The 15,914-nt window shown below is 34.4% G+C and overlaps 1 protein-coding gene across 4 annotated transcripts in view; it reads right to left on the reverse strand.

The window, feature by feature from the left end:
• LOC114326437 (uncharacterized) overlaps positions 1 to 15,914 on the reverse strand; it is a 30,734-nt gene that overhangs the window by 5,864 nt on the left and 8,956 nt on the right. The window contains exons 1-2 of one of the 4 annotated variants that reach the window (XM_050644587.1): positions 9,023 to 9,449; positions 8,202 to 8,461 (exon numbers count right to left, since the gene is read on the reverse strand). The exons of 2 other annotated variants lie outside the window; for them this stretch is intronic. The gene's annotated coding sequence lies outside the window, so the exon portion shown is untranslated. Of the gene's footprint in view, positions 1 to 8,201; positions 8,462 to 9,022; positions 9,450 to 15,914 lie in introns of those variants that run through there. One more of the 4 variants, XM_050644571.1, reaches the window with a different exon arrangement.

Below are 15,914 nucleotides of genomic sequence, written 5' to 3' on the forward strand. Positions count from 1 at the left end.
AAATAGTAAAAATAAAGGATGAACTTATAAGTTCTATGACTCCATGGTAAATACAAAATATGACGGGAACGAGCTCCCAATCTTTCATAAGACTGTATATTCATGTGAACATACATAGGATTATCCAGGAGATATTCCTGAATCTAAGCAACAATTAATGCCTAAGGAAAGAAGAGGGAATCTACTAAAAAGAAAATCAATAATTTGTCCCAGTGGGTTAATCACTAACATTACGACTCTATGCCTATGGAAAGTCAAGCATCAATATACTATGAACTAAGAGACATAAAATAAGCAAACTAGACTTCCCTATTATCGTGTGAAAATGTGCCTGGAATATTTGGAACAATTGCACAAGAATGGTTAGGAAGTGTTGTACACCATTTCCCAACCAGAAATATTATCATGGATAAACATCTGCCTACTCTGACAAGAAAGACATGGATTACGAAATCGGATAGCAGTGATCAGTTGCTGAACTTCGAACCCACGTATTCACCAACTTTGAGCATTAACAGACTAGTTCATAAGAAGAAATATGAAGGACTCAAGAATTCATTTATAAATCAAAATTCCAAATTCATTCCAGAATCATCCTGTGGAGGAAGTAAGAATCCGAATTAATATAAAGTATTTAAGGTACCTGTGACAAATATCAATAAAGTAACCCAATAACAAATTAACAACCACAACTTCTTTCCAATATGGCAAATCCAATGACATGATATAAAAACAATAAAAAAAAATAATAGGTATGTAATCAAATATCCAAGATATAACACATAATCTAAGATATGGTAGTGTAACATAGCTCCATCTATATTAAGCAAGAATACTTGTATGAGCCCACACATCCAAATATCTTAATATATAATAATCAACAGCCCTTTTATTCTGAGAGGTTGAGTACAAAACTAAGAGTACAAGTGGAGGTTATTAACTTGGTAATACTACTGGCTGGATTAGTATTTGAGAATATTTGTCGATAATGACTCAAATGCAATCTATAATACAAAAAAAATAATAATAAACTCATACAAGCGGTATTACACAAGAATTCGGTACCTAATAACTAATACGTGAGAAATCATCAAGCCATGCCGAAGGATAAAAATTGCTATGGTCAGGCATTATCTGGTGATTAACAATTTAAACTAAAATACTATACCATAATAAAACTAATTAAAGGCAAACACAGGAAGATATTAGCTTAAACAACCCTGTTAAGCTAATCTTCTTCCGATGAAGTTGAAGAATCCACATCGTCCATGGTGTTGTCAGGCAGTAAATCCTTTACATGAAATTGACCAATTCGCTTATTAGTCGAATTGTCCTTTAATTCATAAATCAAAGGAGATATTACCCTTGAGACAGTACATGGGACATATTTCTGGCAAAACTTTGCAGAAATGGCATCACCCTTATTGGATTTGACAAAATTGCGCTTTAAGACTCGATCACCAACAAAGAATCGCAGATCTCGTTTCCTCAAATTATAGTGCTGCTGGTTCCTTAGGTAAGAAGTTTTTAACTTCTTCCTAATGTCTGCGAAAATATGAGGTAACGTCTGGAGATCATCTAAGCGATGAAGTTTCTCAGATATTTGAGGAAGATTTTCGGAATTGTCTGAAATTACACCAAAATAATCACCTGATAAAGCCACATTCCTACCAAAATTCAAATATGCTGGAGAGCACTGGGTAACTTCATGGACAGAAGTCCTTATGGCTTGAGCTATGGAATGAATATATTGATCCCAAGCTCTGTGATCAGGGTAAGTATAGGACCTTAGAGCTGTGACAATACTGCGATTTACTCTCTCAGTATGATTTGCTTGTGGATGGTAGGCAGCATTATAAAAGGTCTTTTGAACCTTATATTTAGCTAGAAGATCTTTAAAGGCCTTCGATACAAACTGAGGACCGTTGTCACATGACACAATTTGAGGAACACCATACACCAAAAAGACTTGTTCCTCCAAATATTTTAAAATTGCTGGAGTTGTGGCCTGGCGAAGGGGACAAACTAAAGGAAATTTAGTGAAATAATCCACAACTACCAGGCAATAGGTATTACCCTTGTAACTCCGAGGATAAGGTCCAATGAGATCCATTGAGATCATCTGCCAAGGAAAATTTATGTTCCTGAAGGAACCCATAAGTCCAGCCTGTGGTAGGTTACTTGGTTTACAAGTAGCACAAACCATGCATTTAGAAATGTACCTTTTTATAGACTTCCGCATACCAGGCCAATAATATAATTCGGCAATACGGTGATAAGTCTTATAAAAACCAAAATGACCCGCCGTAACTTCATCATGAAACATATGCAGAATATTTTCCCTATTTGGCGTAGGTACAACTATTTTCCACTCCGACATATTGGATAAGGACTCTATCGGACTTAAGATGTGTTTGTACAGAATATTATTCTCTACCTTAAAATCAGGATATTTTTGTGGGTCTTGAGTGACCCTATCAATCATATTCTGATACCACATATCAGGACTTAAAGAGGACAGATCTAGGACATTAATATCATGGACACGTGAAAGAGCATCTGCGACCACTACCCCGTTTGCCTTTCTATGGACAATCTTATATGAATAGGCAGCCAGTTTGCATATCCATCGAGAAAGCCTCTGTGAAGGGTTTTTCATACTATGAAGCCATACTAAGGAACTATGATCAGTAATTATAGTGAAATTACGACCTTCCAGATAATAACGAAAAGCTTCTAACCCATGGATGATAGCTAAGAGTTCTTTCTCCGTAGTTGAATAGTTTTTCTGGGCCTTGTTCAACTTCTTACTAGTGTACGCTATGGGGTGTTCGGAGCCATCTTTCAACTGAAATAATACGCCTCCAGAAGCTGTATTAGAGCAATCTGTCATTAGATAAAAATGCTCATCAAAATTAGGTGACATCATAACCGGAGCGCTCGTTAAAGCATCTTTAACGCGCCTAAAAGCTTCGTCAGCCTCAGGAGTCCAAGTAATGGTCTGTCCCTTTTTCCTTTTCTTCAAAAGATCAGTAAGAGGTGACAACAAAGTAGAGTAGGACGGTACAAATCGCCGATAATAGCCACACATTCCCAATATCCTACGGACTTGGGTGGTGGTCTTTGGTATAGGAAAATTTTTGATAGCAACTATTTTCTCAGGATCAGTCCTCAGCCCCTGGTTATCCACAACATAACCCAAGAACTTAAGACTAGGGCGACAAAACTGACATTTATCCAGATTGACCGTTAGATTAGCTTCCTTAAGACGTAAAAATAACTTATCTAAAATTTCCATATGAAGGGAAAAATCAGGAGTGACAACCAAAATATCGTCTAAATAATAGAAAACATAGGGCTCTAACGGTGGACCAATGACTAAATCCATCAGACGACACATTGTCTGAGGAGCAGAAACAAGACCGAAAGGCATGGTGACAAACTGGAATAATCCTTTACCACTGACAGCAAAAGCAGTATACTTCTTGCTCTCTTCACTCAGTGGGATCTGTAGGAAGGCCTTAGACAAATCAATAGAAGAGATGTATTTGGCATTCTGAAGTTTGCTCAAAATCACATCTATTCTGGGGATAGGATAAGCATCCCTGTTAGTTGTGATACTGTTTAGTTTTCGACCGTCAAAGCAGATCCTGAAGGATCCATCCTTCTTCTTCGTTAACCAGAGCGGAGAACAGTAGGACGATGTTGAAGGTTCTATGATATTTAAAGCAAGCATCGAATCTACTTCCTTTTCTAAATCTGCCTGCCAGGCTTGAGGTATGGGGTACTGATATAATCTGAAAGGAGTGGGATTTCCCACTTCGATAGTGTGAGAGATTAACGACGTACGACCTAGTTTGTCTTTTGAAGAAAGAGTAGTAAATTTAGAGATCATACTCTCTAATTGCCTTTGTTCAGAGCTTGATAAACTAGCAAAATCGTGAATAGCACTAAGGGTAGATAAATTAAATTCAGATATGGAAAAAGAAAAATCAGAACAACTTAAGGTACTATTGAAAGCATTGAAAAAGTCCATACCTAAAATTATAGAATTCTGCACGGAAGGAATAACATAAAATGTAATTTCCCTACATAAATCTGCCACTGTGATTTTAATTTGGAGTTTGCCCGTAATGGACTGAACTGTACCATCTGCAGTAGATACTTGCAAAGATGAAATGGGCATAATGGGAATACTAGAATTTTTCAATAAATTTAACGAATGTGCCCCTATCAATGAAATATTAGAGCCACTATCTAACAAAGCTAAACACGATTGTCCTAAAATTTGAATAGGAAGATATGGCCTATTATCATTTTGTTTCCTAACTAATAACGAATTAATATCTAGATCTAAAGTATTTGGTTGTCTACAACCGTTATATGGAACTAACCCAGACGTATCATCATCATTAACAAAACTAGAATCTAATATAGATAATGGAACCACATTACTATCACAATTATTATTGTTACGTTGAACACTACCAATCAAAGAAGCGTTTGTAAATGACCATCTGTGATCATTTGAATCAAGCGAATCTAACGTATTATCTATAGAAATAAATTTCTGGTTTAATTTTGTTTTGTGGTGTGTGCTGCTTTCTTGAACGACACCCCTTTCCCTTTTCGTGAAGATGGGTTTGGGTTGCTGGATGTGCTTGGTCCAGCAGTTTCGTTTGACGATGGGGTTTGATTCCCTGATTGGATGTTGGACGGAGAAACGTTCAGGGGACGGACCTCCGACGTGTCGTTTCCCGAACACTTAGAACAGTTTCTTTTAAGGGTGTTCTCTCGGCCACAACCATGGCAGAAAATACGATTTTGAGGAATCCCACAATTGTAAAATGGGTGACCAGGCTGATCACAATTCCAGCAGACAAGAGAACTAACAACCGAAACATTATGTTCATGACCCTTATTTAGCCAAGAACGTTGCCTAAAGGAAGTTGGCTGAGAAGAAGAGTTAGAAGAGGATCGAGATGTGGATGGAGGTTGAGAAGACCAGGATAACGTTTCCTCCAAACGTTTGCATTTTATAGTAAGGTCATCAATGTTCTGAATGTCCATAAGAGCTAATTGTTGATGATAAAAGGGCAATAGACATTTAAGGATGATTTTAATTTTAGCTAAATCTGACAAAGGAGTGTCTAAACTACTACACATACCTAATATAGTATTAATAAACATAGTAACAGATTCCCCAGGTTTCTGCTTATGATTCTTAATTTGATCTAATAAATCATCCTGGAATGAATACGGAAGAAAATCCGACTTCAACTTTTTAATCAGATCAGACCAACAAGAAAAATTACCCCTGTTATTCATAAACCATGTAAAAGCGGTCCCGGTGAACAACTCAGCAGAAGCAGCAAACAAATCCTCTTCAGAAACACCTCTAGATATTCGAAGACATTCAACCCTTTCTAAAAATGACATCACATCAGTGTGCTGTTTTTCACCTGAAAATGAAATACCCCATTTGTGTACTTGAACAGGTTTGGAGTACGTAAAGCTAGGTACATTGACTGAAGCATTAGGAGTAGAGGTAGCAATGGGGTTAACTCTAGAATCAAGTTCACCCTCTAGTGTTAATATTTTAAGAGAAACAGACCTCTTGAACGGTTCCTGTTCTTCAGAAGGACAGTGTAGCAAGTGTACACGGGCAGAAATATGGCCTAGACGAGATGTTAATCGCGCATACTCTGTATCCTTTACAGTTCCCCTAAACTTTTCGATTTTTTTAGACAAGCTGTCCAATGTTTCAGTGATTCCTTTTTGTTGTTCCTCAAAAGGAAGGGATACAGCTGAAATTTGGAGAAAACTTCTATTGCCAGCTTCTTGTTTCAAAGCACCTCTCAAAAGATTGCGTTTTTTATCGACAGTTGTCGACTCCTCTGGCATTATGTCCCGAATCTTTAATTCATAATCCAATTCATCCACCAGAAGATGTTCAGCTTTAAAAGCACACATGATGAGAGCAAAGTTATTGACAAATAGTCCAAAGAACAGAAATATGAAAAATATGAAAATATGAAAGTTTGCACGCAAAATATATATAATATAAACCGAGAAAATATCAGCAACACACCAACAAAATCAAAATAGCCAGCAAAAAAAAAATATATATATAATGCAGTATATAATCTAATAAATAAGATCAAATAAATATATAAGATCAAATAAATGGATAAATAATCCAATAAATATTGTATACTCAAGTAAACCTACTACCTAAATACTGGAAGTAAATTTTTTTATTTATATGTAACTTACCACCACTCTAGAAAAAATATATATCTATAATAATAATAATAATAATCAACACTTAGTTGTACCTCCAACTATACCACTATTGACTGAAGAAATAAAATTGTTATATGAATTATATTATTAATAGCAATATTAAATATAAGTTCCCAATAAAAATTCAAAATCTAACCCAGAATGTAAGCTGCACAAACATATACTATAATGAGGTCCCAAAATATAAACAAAAATCAAAACAGCGTTTAAGAATACCTGATATGTATCAGAAATTAAAAATAAAATAAATAAGTAACAATATGTGTATAGGATACCAAACGGAAATAACAAAGAGATTTCAGATAAAAGAGAAGAATTGACCTAAATGAATACTGTCTCAGACCAAAAATAAAGCCACCACGTTGGAAAGCCGATGTAACAACTAGCTGATGATTTTCTGTTGGAGTGAATGAAAAGGGAGTGGTAAACTCCAACAGAAGTAGTAAAAAGAAGAAGATCTACTTAATGTAGCCAAAGGACAAAAATGTGTGGCTTCTCCGTTGAAGAAGCTGGAGTAACTAAAATACAACTTTGTAGTAGTATTTGTATGGAAGGATGCCAAGACAAAGAATATCGAATTGATACAGGACTAGAGATGAGAAATCATTAATAGATAGATATAACTTGAATGGCTAGCTAAATATGTATGAGAAGGGCCACTTGACACTCAAGGAAGGATTCGGCCAATTTGCACGGCTATTTTTGGCCAGACAATAGATTAAAGGAAGTGACAATGATGGCTCGAAAAGAAGATATGAAGATAATGTTCAGAAAATAGATAGAGTAAATATAATAATATACTGAAAATAGAATGAATTTTTGGGCGCCAGAAGAAGGATAACTAGGTTAACGCTCTTCCAGGTATTCTACGCTGCTATAGAGTATGTTAAATTTGTAGTACAAGTATGTGAAAAGTTATTAAAGATTATTAAATTATAAAATATACTACTAAAAATAAAGGAGTAATAAGAAAAAAAAATCACAATGAATGTATATTTATTGAATGTAACTACTAGATCTTTTTAACAATCTCTGAGTTAGGACAAGTAACTAGTGTGTAACTCTAACATGACAGGAAAAAGTGATACTAGTGAAAGTCAATTACAAAATCATCATACAACTATGATCTAAGAATACTCTTTATAAGGTTAGAAAAACTGACTACGGGTACCTCTAATACAGGAAGTACAACTTACAACTAGGTTAGTAGAACCCTCACCAAATAATAATTGTACGTTTATAATACGTACACCTTAATTAAATACTACCTGATACTATATATAACATATAAATACCTCACTGTGAGTGGGACAGGCACAAGCCTTATTGAATAAATAAACCTACGAGTGGATACACAGATCCTTTTCCTAACTCGTGGTTTATAATAGTAATAATAACAAGTGAAACCAAAAACTAATCTGAGGGATTAGAATCCAGAAGTTCATATGAATTTAATAAATTAAAGTTAAAGTTAAATAAAGTTAATAAGTTAAAGTTAAGTAAAGTTAATAAGTTCAAGTTAAATAAAGTTAATAATTACAATTTTGACTAATATGTGAAGTTAATTTTTAAAAATTTAATTAAACATATACTAAAATAATGGAATGAGTTTAAATAATTATACAAAAGTGGAACACAGCCTAAAAATAATCAAGATAAGAGTACCGACTACTATTATCAGGGAAAATATCTGAGCTCAGAAATTTATACCTTTATAGATTGCAGAGTGTTGGGGAACGCTATCAATTAAATATTATGTTGTAAAGAAAAAAAAACCTATAAAAAATATAAAGCAGGAAAAATGTGTGTGCAATTGAACTATAAAAAAAAATGTACTAAATATCACAAAACCAGTCTGTCTTTAATAAGAGCACAGTAAATGTTCCCAAACAAACCACTCTTTCCTAATCTTGAAGTTGATGTAATGAGCACCCAAGGGTGCTAACTCTCGCTAGCAGCTGTCCTGCTGGAGGTACAGGAGAGGAAGACTGGTAGAAAGCAGCTGAAGGTACTCAAAACTGTTGGAAAGCAGCTGGAGGTACTCAAAAAAAGAAAATGTGGAAATAATCCAGGCTGGTCGCCTATTGATTGTTTCTCTCTGTGTGGTCTGGCCTTGGTGTTGTTGTAGGGTGGCTTTAAGATTTCATGGTAGGTGCTAAAAAAAACACAGTGTGGTGTTACTACCAATCTACCAATGTCAAAAAAAAGAAGCAAGAGATACGAGGAGGTGTTTTTATTCCTATGGGAATAAGAAGAAATAGGTCATTAAGTCCAAAAACTTGAATGACTAGACAGCTTGACCTTTTATCAGGTTGCTATCAGATGACCTTGGTCAAATAACACAAGTAATTTCCAATTGAAATACAAAATATAATTACTGTGAAAGAATATTTTATTATAATATATACACCGGTATATAGATATATTATACAAGGATGAAATATAGTAAGACTAAGCGATGGATACTTATTTGATCATCGTTCAAAAGATAGGAGTTCTGTAGACTTGAAAGGAATATAAAAAATGGAGTTTAAATTAGCTCTATTTTCCAACTGGAAGCACAAATTAACAACGAATATTGAATTATCTCTAGATGAGTTTGATCCATGAAAATAAAACATAAAAACCATGAAAATAGACTATGTGAAACTTAGTTAGCAAATGTCAAGGACTTCCAAAATGGCTGAATAAAATACTTAATAAAATGTGTATTTACCGGGGTAGAACTCATTGGATATAGTATGCTCTAAAATTCTTCAAATCCACTGCTGCTGGATAACTTCACTATACTTTTATTGTAATATTTAATCAATTTGGAACTGAGAATTAGAGGTGAATAATTGAGTCTAATGACCCCGCACACTACGATTCAGACCGAACACTCGAGAAACAATGGCAATCCAAGGCTCACGTTCACAGCTGAATCCTTCGTACCCCTCGACTAAGCATTGGCTGTCAAAGTGGGGAAACCAATGTTGCCACGTTTTAAATGTGACGTCATCAAGCATTTAAAAATTCTGAGATGGGTTTAAGTTCTATTTGAATAAACATTGAAAGAAAATAATTCTGAAAATAATTAAATAATATTTTGGATAGTTAAATAATATCTTCCCATCAATAATCGATTCTATAAGGGGCGGAACGTCACAGCAAACATCCAATTGATTATTGAAGATACTGTAATTGAGAGAGTGTGGACAACTACAAAGTGTTGCCAGGTCCGATTTGTTTTAAATCGGTACATAAGGTAAAACAAATCGGGATATAGGGCTGTAGATCGGGACAAATAAACAACAATAGCCCAGTAAATGACCGTATTGGAGTGTAATTTTCAGGGTCAACTACGAATTGCATGAAAATTTGGTTTTAGGTTCTACTTACCCTCCACTTCAAAGTTGAACTTGTACCATTGGTTGCTTTTACTTGGGGGTGACAAATACCCCTTCTCGGGGGTGAAAAAACGCGCGTTTAAAATAAGTCCCAAAATGGATAAATTGACTAATTCAAAACAATTTTTGATCTATAGAATTTTTTAACTAAGTCAACGCTTTTCGAGTAATTTGCGATTGAAAATGTTTATTTTTCGATAAAAAAAACACTTATTCAGGCGGTTTTTCGCAAATATCTCAAGAAGTAAGTATTTTATCGAAAAAAATATTTTTAGCAGAAATATAGCTTATAAAAAAAACAAAAAAATGTGTGTTCAGAAAGTCTATAAAACCAGTAAAATCAAAGTTGTAGCTCATCAAAAATACGTTCTTATTCGCCAAATTCAAAATCGAATATTTCAACATGAAATAATCACAAAGTGAAGTGTTTAAACTGTTTAAAAAATCTTTATTTTTGTTTTATATAAAAGTCTTAGCATTAAAACTAAGCGAGTTACGCTCAAAATAAAGTTGGCCCCTTTTTTGGTAAAAAAAATCGTGAAAATCTCCTCCTATTTAGCAACCTACATAAGATTAATCGTTACCGCTTTACCATATACTTTATATGTGTATTGTTTATACGATCTGTAAGGTTTACCGGTTGGAAGTGCTTATTTTTGAAAAAAATTGGTTTTATAGTAAAAATATGATCTTCTTTCCATAATGGAAAAATGCCCTTTTTTCAAAATAATTAAAAAAGTATTAGTATAATACGAAAAATCTCGAGTAAAAAATGTAGGTTTTGCTTTTATAAATATGATAGTTTCAATTTGTTTTTATGTAAGACAAAAATTGGATATGATATGGCTGTTAATATTTTGCATACACTCATTAGTGACTCGTTCAGGCCCTTTCAACTATGACTATTTCAAAAATAAGCCCTTCAAACCGGTGAAACTTACAGATCATATAAAAAATACATAATTAAACTAAATTGATTGTAAAGCTGTCGTAAATAAAGTCACTGTACACTGAGGCCACGTGCAGCGTGACACACAATGGGGTCAACAGTGACGAATTTGACGTACTTACTGGAGTCAGACAGGGATGTGCGCTTTCTCCGTTTCTGTTTAACATAGCTCTGGACTATGTTCTCTCCAAACTAGACTTCGACACAAAAGGGATACAATGGACGTTAACCACACGCCTAAGTGATCTGGAATACGCCGACGATATCTGCCTGTTAGGACAAAGGTTCCAGGATGTGGCCGACCAATTGGAAACACTATCCACTGAGGCCAATAAAATAGGTTTAAAAATCAATATTGATAAAACCAAGTCGATGAGAATAAATGCAAGGAACAACACGCTATTTAATATCGACAACAAGCAGATTGAAAATGTGGAGAACTTCACGTACCTTGGAAGTGTCATAACAGAAAGCAGAGGTACAGAAGAAGATATTCGTATGAGGATACGAAAAGCTCAACAAGCTTTCAGCATGCTTAACCCTGTTTGGAGGTCTGGAGAATATACTACAAGGACAAAGATCCGAATATTCCAGTCAAATGTTATGTCTATTCTACTCTATGGATGTGAAACCAGGAAAGTGACAAAATACCTTACAGACAAATTGCAGGTCTTTGTTAACAAATGTCTACGAAGAATTGTTCGTATTTTCTGGCCAAACACCATCAGAAACGAAGATCTGCTACACCTGACCCAACAAAAGACGGTAGAAAATGAAATAAAATACAGAAAATGGGGGTGGATAGGTCACACACTCCGAAAAGATAGTTCCAGTATTGCAAAAAATGCCCTAGAGTGGAATCCCCAAGGAAAGAGAAAAAGAGGTCGCCCAGCACAAACTTGGAGAAGATCCATCATGGACGAGATAAGAAGTCAAGGAAAGTCTTGGAATCAGGTGAAGGCCCTAGCGCAAAATAGAACCCGATGGCGCGTTTTCACTGAAGCTCTATGCTCCACTTAGGAGTTCAAGAACATTATATATATATTGACTGTAAAGCTGTAACGATTAATTTCATTTGGGGTGCTAAATACTGGGAGATCTTTATGATTTTTTTTACCAAAAAAAAAGTGGTCAACTTGATTTTGAGCATAACTCGCTTAGTTTTGATGCTAGAAACTTTTTTAAAACATAAAAATAAAGCTTTATTAAACACCTTAAAAAAAGTTTTCATGGGTTTTCCCCGAAAACTGCTTCATGTTTTGGTTATTTCACATTGAAATATTTGTTTTGGATTTTGACGAATAAGAACGTATTTTTCATGAGCTACAACTTTGCTTTTGCTGGGTCTATAGACTTTACGAATTCATAATTATTTTCTTTTTTTTATATGCTACATTTTTGCTAAGAATGTTTTTTTCGATCTTTTTTAGTTGTTTCTGAAAAACCACCTGAAAACGTGATTTTTTGTCGAAAAATAAACATTTTCAATTGCAAATAACTCAAAACGTATTAACTAAGTTAAAAAATTTTATAGAACTAAAGTTGCTTAGAATTTATCCATTTCCGGACTTATTTTAAACGCGAGGTTTTTCACCCCCGGCTAGGGATGACTGTCACCCCCCGAGTAAAAGCAACCAACGCAACGGCACAAGTTTAACTTTGAAGTGGAGGGTAAGTAGAACCTAAATCCAAATAGTTGAAAGACTGATAGGTTTTGTACACACTTGAAATGAATGAAAGAAGTGAAAGAAGTATATTAAAGTGTGTAAATGTATTTTTAATTTCCTTAGCTAAGCGCTTTCGACATAAAAGTCATCTTCAGAGCTAATGCTACAATAAAAAGTTAAAACAATAAGTAAAAAGATGTTCTAAGTACAAAGTTTGTAAAAACTTTGTACTTAGAACATCTTTTTACTTATTGTTTTAACTTTTTATTGTAGCATTAGCTCTGAAGATGACTTTTATGTCGAAAGCGCTTAGCTAAGGAAATTAAAAATACATTTACACACTTTAATATACTTCTTTCACTTCTTTCATTCTAAATCCAAATTTTCATGCAATTCGGAATTGATCCTGAAAATTACACGGTATCGCCGTATTTCGCGTTCATTTACTGAACTACATGGTGTTTCTATAGTTTGTATTTAATCCTACATAATCATAATAATCAGACGAAATTACAAAACAAAATCGTAGATTAAGTAAATTTTTTATTTTTTATTAAAATTATATTTTTTATTCGATTTTGCCTTTTTGGAGTGCCTTGTTTTTTATAACAGAGTTATAAAATTCACTACAAGTCATGCTGAAATTGGTTTTCGTTGGTGAAATTTATCGGGGCATTTAGTGTCCCGATCAGGTACAAATCGGTACGCTTCCCCAGACCCTTGAAAATCGGGACGTCCTGCGCAAATCGGGACACCTGGTAACGCTACAGTGGGAACAAGGTGTACGTTACAATGTTCCATCTACTTTCTATACTTTATCCTATTGTCTTCCTTTGAGTTTTACTTCTCATATATAGATTTTCTCTTTATTTTGTTTATTTGACATTTGAGTTAATTTTCGTTCCAAGCCTTTTTGTTTCAGTTAACATTTCATTCTGTAATCTTTCCATTCAAATTAAATTCCCATTCGCTATTCAAAAATTAAGTTCAGCACTTCAATTGTTCTAGCTCCTGTCCTATTCCCTTAACGTACTTCAAATAATAATTTTCTGAAACCAGAAACTATTTATTGTAATTAGCGAGCATCAAATATTCGTCAGTACTAGTTTTTCTTCAATATGTTAACCACTTAAAAATGAGTGCCTTCATATAATTTGTTTTCTTCCGAATAAAACTTGAAAGAAGCAAAACCCATGAAATAATTAATTATTTATATGGGAAATAAGCCACAATTAAAATGAAAAAATAATTTTATTAACGTTTCGACGCCCAAATCGGGTGCCGTTGTCAAAATACAAAATACTACTAATGGAAACAAAAATGTTGTTGCTGAGTAAAAAAAAATTCTTCTAATAATTTATTTAATTTGACTCATTTATATCGGCAATTCAGATACATATGATACATTTTAAAGTAGAAGACTTTAAAATGATATTGCCAATATTTATGAGTTGCGTTCCTGGGACGACTTTACTGAAAGATAGTTCATTCGATTACATGAAATCAACCCCAACTCAAGAATATCCGTCACAAAAAAAATCATAGCATGTGATCTGTCTTTAAAAAGACAACCACATGCAACGGTGACATTAAAATTCTAGTGTTAGAGATCTCATAGTAAATCACGAGGGAAAACCAGGAAAAACCTCGTGATACTATCCCGACATCGTAAGTATTTGGTCTTACATTTAAATTACTCTCAAAATTAATACCAAATTCTGACTTTACTATAATTTTGTTTAAATTATAAATAATATCAATAATATATGGATATATAAGTAATACTAAAATATAAAATATGTACTAACTCGACTATTGACTTATTAATTGTGGTATTTTCTTTCTATTGACTTCCTCTTTCAGTAATCCACATCCTACTGCATTCCACCGAGAACACCATGAAATAATATTATCTCCAACAAGAAGTTTTTCCCAACTTATTTGGGGTGAGTATTTTCTTAATTATAATTTACCTTATGCATTTCGGCAAATATTTTAGTGAGCGATCCTTAGCAATGCTTGAGTTTTTTTATTTATTATTACCTTTATTTATTTTTTACGCTTATTGCTATCGTTAATTTTATTCAGTTTTTAATTATAATTTTTACTTTTGTGTATCTTCGTTGGGGAAGGAGATTATGTTCAGTGGTATTAGTTGCGACCGTTTGACTTTAGTAGGACGGTCTACTTATACGCGAACTGGGTCTCCTTGCCAAACGTGGATCTCATGTGCTATTATACCCCTAGTAATACGCACTTTTTTTTCTTAGTCGCTGGGGAGAACCTATTCGCATGCTGTATGAATCACGTACCATCTAGCCGCCGTTCTGCACCTGTGCCCATGCAACTACAATAAGGGCCTGCGTCTGAACACCTCCACCTCCAGTCAACAGAGGCTACGTGGAGCCGAAGTCCCTCCAAAACCTGAGGACGGCAACTGAGATCCCTGGATGGACGCAAAAGATAAGTAGCCCTCTTGCAGTCAGGTGTTAGCAAAGTGCCTCTGAACAAATTAGTTTCCTTGACAATTTTCTTTTTATTAATAATCTTCAATTTCCTTTCTTCAGTATTTTAAATAGCAACAATGTGTATTTGATTGATTTACTAGGGTCAATAAATGGATATGTAAAATTTCTTAATTTTATTGATTAACCTCCCTTAGATCCTTGGAAAAGTGATTTATTGTTGCAAAGCACAGGAGCTACTCCAGGCTGAGCTAGCCAATAACCTTTGTAAGGGTTACAATAGATAACATCAAAAGTAGACCAATAAGTGCCAGTCCACAGCTTTGACTGTTGTTTGATGTGCGTGTTGTATAACAATGAGTGATCTAAGCAGAAAAAAAGGAAAGCCATCGATTGATCAATCTAATCAGATGACCTCTTATAATTCATCCCTACGAAAATCACTAAAGTGGTATTGAAAACTATTGATAGAATTCATTCTAGGGACAACAGTTGTAAATTCTCGCATAGCATACAACCAGCTTGCTGACCAAAAATAAAAAATTCAGCTTTTTAGGAAGAACAAGAAACCAGCAAAAATTCATAAGTTGATTAAAAAACTAGGTCCTTTTAAAAAAGCCAGAAAATATTGTAAAGTCTGTTATGCAAGAAAAATTGCCAATAAAAATACAAACCGAAATATCCAAAAACAATGTAAAAAAAAAAGTTGTGATCTATTTAGATCTGCGAGGGCATGCCTCATTTTGCCCTCAAGGGAGGGCAAAGTACAAAAGTACTTTAGACTAAGTTTTCACTCTAATGGCATACAACATATCCCACCAGAATGAAAACAATGGGAACCTTCTCTGGTTACACCTCCGAGGCTTCTACAATTTGCAAGACATACGGATGCTGAGACTAAGGAAGATGAGGGAATTCTACAATTTACAATTCACGTCACATCTGCTCAGCGCGGTAAAGTTCCAACGAGACTGGTTCCCTTCATACTCCACACAGAGTAAATGTAAATCAAAAATGAATAACCATTTTCAATTTCGTTGCAAAACGAAAATACAGCCGAACCATATTCCAGTCCCATCAGAGAGTGCTGCAAGCACCTCTACCGGTTTCGAAACTCATTAGTCTCTCATCAGGAGGC

This window comes from Diabrotica virgifera, chromosome 1 (assembly GCF_917563875.1).
Source record: "Diabrotica virgifera virgifera chromosome 1, PGI_DIABVI_V3a".
NCBI classification, from domain to species: Eukaryota; Metazoa; Arthropoda; class Insecta; order Coleoptera; family Chrysomelidae; genus Diabrotica; species Diabrotica virgifera.